The sequence below is a fragment of the Alexandromys fortis genome, unplaced genomic scaffold (assembly GCF_014885135.2).
Source record: "Alexandromys fortis isolate MF-2015 unplaced genomic scaffold, M_Fortis_MF-2015_v1.1 scaffold_0, whole genome shotgun sequence".
In the NCBI taxonomy this organism is placed as follows: Eukaryota; Metazoa; Chordata; class Mammalia; order Rodentia; family Cricetidae; genus Alexandromys; species Alexandromys fortis.
In genome coordinates this window covers 5,618,582-5,623,600 of record NW_026067949.1, presented here as the reverse complement: position 1 = coordinate 5,623,600, position 5,019 = coordinate 5,618,582, and positions in this window count along the sequence as shown.

Sequence of the window (5,019 nt, the reverse complement as noted above, 5' to 3'; positions counted from 1 at the left end):
TTTCTTTCTTTCTTTCTTTCTTTCTTTCTTTCTTTCTTTCTTTCTTTCTTTCTTTTTCTTTCTTTGGTTTTTCGAGACAGGGTTTCATTGTAGCTTTAGAACCTGACCTAGAACTAGGTCTTGTAGACCAGGCTGACCTCAAACTCACAGAGATCCACCTGCCTCTGCCTCCTGAGTGCTGGGATTTAAGGTATGCACCACCACCACCCAGCTCAAGATGCTAATTTTTAGAAGATTAGTTCTCCTGATCCATTAACACAGAATGGCTTTTCATTTCCTAGGATCTCAATCTTTTTCTTCAGTCATTTGTAATTTTCATTGTAGAGATCTTCTACCCCCTTCATTAGGTTTATTCCAAGAAATTCTCTTGTCTTTGATGCTGTTGTAAATGGTGTGCGTCTATGATCTCTTCAGTGTGTTTGTTGTTAATTTATAGAGAAGTTACTGGGTTTTATGTGTATTTTGTACCCTGTCATTTTGCTAAAATTGTTGTTTCCTGAAGTGTTTTCCCTAATGATTATGCATAAGAAGGGAGTATCTTCATAGTTAGCTGTGTACATCTCTACCCTTTCATATGCAAGTTCCTGGGTTCAAGCTCAAGAACATAAAAGAAAAAGGAAATATTCTTTGATTCTCATCTTTAAAATTTGGTTTTAATCAAACTGTTAAAATTTTGTTCATCATAAAATTTGTTCAAATCGCTCCTTGTCAATCAATTGGCTATGAAATCACATTTTTATCCTGAGCTGCATTTTCCACTTACTGTGGATGTTGAACCTCTCTTTATACTATTTTTAGCTAGCTGTATTTTTGCATTTGATTTATCCATGCTCAGTCTTCTAAAATCCATTTTTCATTTGAGTGTTTGTCTTTTCATTATGCATCTAAAGGAACTTTCTGAATATTGTTGATTCTAGGCATTTGTCCATCAGTCATTTTACAGATGCCTTCTTCCAGTCAGCAATTTGTTGTTCTGCATCTTTTTTGTGAAACTGATGCCTCAGAATATTTTTCTTGTTAAAATTTCTATAAGTAGAACTCAGAAAAATAGGAAATAGAAAAAATTAAATGTCTCACATAAAAAGCATATACATACATACATACATACATATATATGTATGTATAGATAGATATATAATTTCACATAGGAAATAGGAGTGAACATGTACCTTCATGTATATCTGGAAAATTCCATCTAGAATCACAATGCTACTAGCACATATGATAAACATTGTGTCTCTTCATACTTTTGGATAGTTAGTGTTATTCAATTAACACCTACTCTAAAATCAGTAAAAAGATGACTGAAATTTCAGAAAATTTAAAAAACTCTAACAAAAAATGGAAATAATTCTTTCTATACTGAAGTAAGGCAATCCTAATGTAAGTACTTAACATATTTAGTATTTGCAATGTCTTATACACTGGGGCCACATGCCATTATTTTAAATCTAAAACATGGAAATTTTGTTAATTTATTAAAATGCCTAGCTCCAGACATATTTTGAAAGTAACATAGCTATTGCTATTCATCAGAATTTACCATCACTAAATTTAAAAATGAAACAAAACAAAACTTGATATTGAATGCCAGGACATTGAAAACCAATGCAAAATAAACCCCATACGTACCTGGGTCCCACTGTCACCAAACTGAGTGGAGTTTCTTCTCTAGGACTGCATATATGGCTTGTTATAGCCTACAGCTGGGAAGAGTGTCCAAATTTACACATGAAGAAGCAAGTGTATAGTTGTAGGCTTTGGCTTATGTCTTACCACTTATTAAATATGACGCTGAAATCTATAAGTCTAATCAGAACCTCAACTCACACTGTTTGGTATTGGGAGAAGACTTGTAAAAGTTTTCAGAAAAAAAAGAATATATTGAGTTCAGGATACATCAGAAATATAAATGGTAGCTTTTGTTGATTGGGTGCTAGGAAATTAGTGTTTATAGTTGATTTTTCTGGAACTATGCTTATTTTTAAAAAAAAAATACTTGCTTGGGTTTATGATTCAATTTGATATTTCCTAGTGATAAAAACTATTGTTGTTATGATACATTAAATTTTTAAACATTTCCCACCCTCGTCAATTTTTATGGTACCCGTGATAATCCAAGTAGATATAGAAGAATTTTCCAGGGAAGTAATCAAATCTCAGAGATGCACATTTCCTTTCAAATCACAGGTAGGCAGGTAATTGATGAGTCCAGAATTCACCTCAGACCATTTTTCTACAAATTCAATGTTTTTTTTTTTTCAAATACAGAATAGGTTCTAAGAATTATGGCCATTCAACATCTGACTGAACTTCTAGGCATATGTTTCAGCACCCTGTAAATGTGTTTGAGAAATTAATTAGTTTAATTAGGAAAGATGCAGTCCATTTAGAAATAATTAAGCCAGGTTTCCTCTCCCAGGGAAGAAGAAGGTGCAGTTTAGTCACTCACAGAGACCAAACGAGAAGCAAATTAAAATCAAGGAGACCGTTTGAGAAACCCTGAAAACTAACACAAATGTCAAAGCAAAGACACATCAGGGGAAATGAATGCAGGACTCTGGCCAAGGCTCTGTGTTAATCAAGCATGCAGTTATACACACGGGTCTTTTGGTTTGCAAGGTAAGAGAGGGCAAGGGAAAGGCAGTGCCACTAACTTAACCCTGGTGTCTGGCTTCATTGAAAAAACTGAAGGTGGGGTGAAGGCGAAGGGCAAACAGCATGAGCAAAGATAGGTATTGATGGAGAATGAACTTGAACACAGAAAATATGAGATTCGAAAGATAGGAAGGTAGTCTGGGAAACACATATTGTTAAAATTGACCCAAGAATAAACGAAAAAAATCTGAAAAATCCAAATCATATGAGATGTACACACATGGGACATGAATGAATTTTAATGCTTAAACAATTTTGTCACCATTCCAAAAAAAAAAAAACAAGGTTTTTAGTTGAAGAACTTAGCAAAGTGAATTATACTTAAAATTAAAACATATAAAAATACAAAATCCTAAAGCCAATGTAACATTATAAAGCCCAGATAAACAATGTAAATTTCAATATTAATATACATCTAATAGATTTCCACCAACAGTTCTTAGCTGCCTGCTTTGGTATTTCTTTATATAATCGTGCATTTTGAACAACAATTTCTGTAGTAAGATCAAAAAGACAATTAGGTCCATCCTCTGGCAATATTCATCAAAATTAATTTTTTATTATTGTCCTTTATAGGTTCTTTCAACTTCACAGCTCATTACTGATAATATAAAAAAAACATTCTAGTATTGTTAGCAAATTTTGGAGAACTACTATTGAATTTCTTTCATAGATGAGATGTATTTTCAGGTATTTTATGTTTTCTTGTGTGATGTCTAATCTTAAATACTATTTGACTGAATGTTGCTCATTATCTAGAGCGATTTAAATGCATTTTCAATTGCTGTTATGTTGTATTGAACTGCATAATTGTGTAATCAAATTACTCATAAAGTACATGCATAGAGATATTGATAAATATGTGTAGTTTTCTCACTGGAATGCTTGTTTATTCAGGCTCTTTCAATGTGGGGTGGTAATCTGGCCTGCCCTTCACACAGACTTTCCAAGTCTTGCTAAGGTACAATTCGATGCACAGATATTCAGAAATAAAAACAGGCAGCAAGTGGCTGCACATGCAAATTTATCAGCTATTTTCGGTACCACAGCAGATTCTTGCCCCAGAGGTGAAGCTTTGACTATCTCTTTTGATCTTTAAGTGATGCTTTGGTTAAGTGGATGTGTTCTATACTGAGAATTTTCCTTCCTAGCTAAATCTTCCATTTTGACTGAATATTGACCAGAAGCTGTCCATTTGCATGCATATTTATATCTGTCATAACAGGAAGTTTCCTGCAGATTAGCTTTTGGCTCCAATACACTTCCAACTTTGCCCTCTACTCCCATTATTTCCAAAGGAGGGTGCCCCAAAGCAACTTCATCTATTAGGAAAAGTTTCAGCTTTGTACTTTCATGTTGCAATTACAGATGACCAAAGACGGTGTCTGTGAGATATTGGACTTGGAAGTCATTCTGTCAAGATAATACAGCACCTCAGAAAGGACATAACCCCATGATATATATGTATGTTAGTAGTATCACACTTTTTAAAAAATGTGCCAAAGTCATCTTCCCCACAGGCTGTCTAGAAGCAGATGCAAGGAGGCCCAATAACTGTGTAGGGTAGTCATTGGGCGTCAACAGCTGGGATGGGACAGGAGAGAAGCAGGGCAGCCTTAAGGAAGACATTAGCTCCTAATGCCAAGAAGCATAGATAGTCTCACTAGTTGGGGTTGGTCTGGATTTCTGAGACGACTTGAAGAACCCAAGCCTTTATATTCTCTTCACATAGTCACCAAGAAAAAGTCACCCAAAAAAAAAAAAAAAAGGATTACCTTAGAAGGATGCAGCCTCAGCAAGGACCTACAGAAGGCCTCAATGTAGGTGATGGCTGCAGACTGTTTATGAGTATACTAGAGTTCACCATGCTATCTAGCTAGTTCCTCTGAAATGCCCGTGGTCATTCTAATGGCACCCAAGAAAATCACAAGAGTGGAGATAGAGACTTGAGCCAGTTAAGATGGAAGGCATCTTCTATAGAAGAGCTCACGAAAGCTGGAACTGTGTGAACAAATTGTGAGGACCCTTGGAGACACGATTTAGGCACCAGGGAAGCAGACTCTGAATCCAAAGTTTCACTGACATCTACTAAACCCATGGTCAAAGTGAAATATCCCATAAGCAAGCATCCCAGATGGCCTCACAGAGGAAGGGTAGCAAAGCTATAAAGAAAAGGATTCATCTTATTTAGCTTCTCTAAGAACCCGAATTATAGGCTCAATGTCCTTTATTTATGGCTAGAAACCAAATATGAGTGAGTACATCCCATGTTCCTCTTTTTGGGTCTGGCTTACCTCACTCAGGATGGTGTTTTCTATTTCCATCCATTTGCCTGCAAACTTCAAGAAGTCCTTGTTTTTT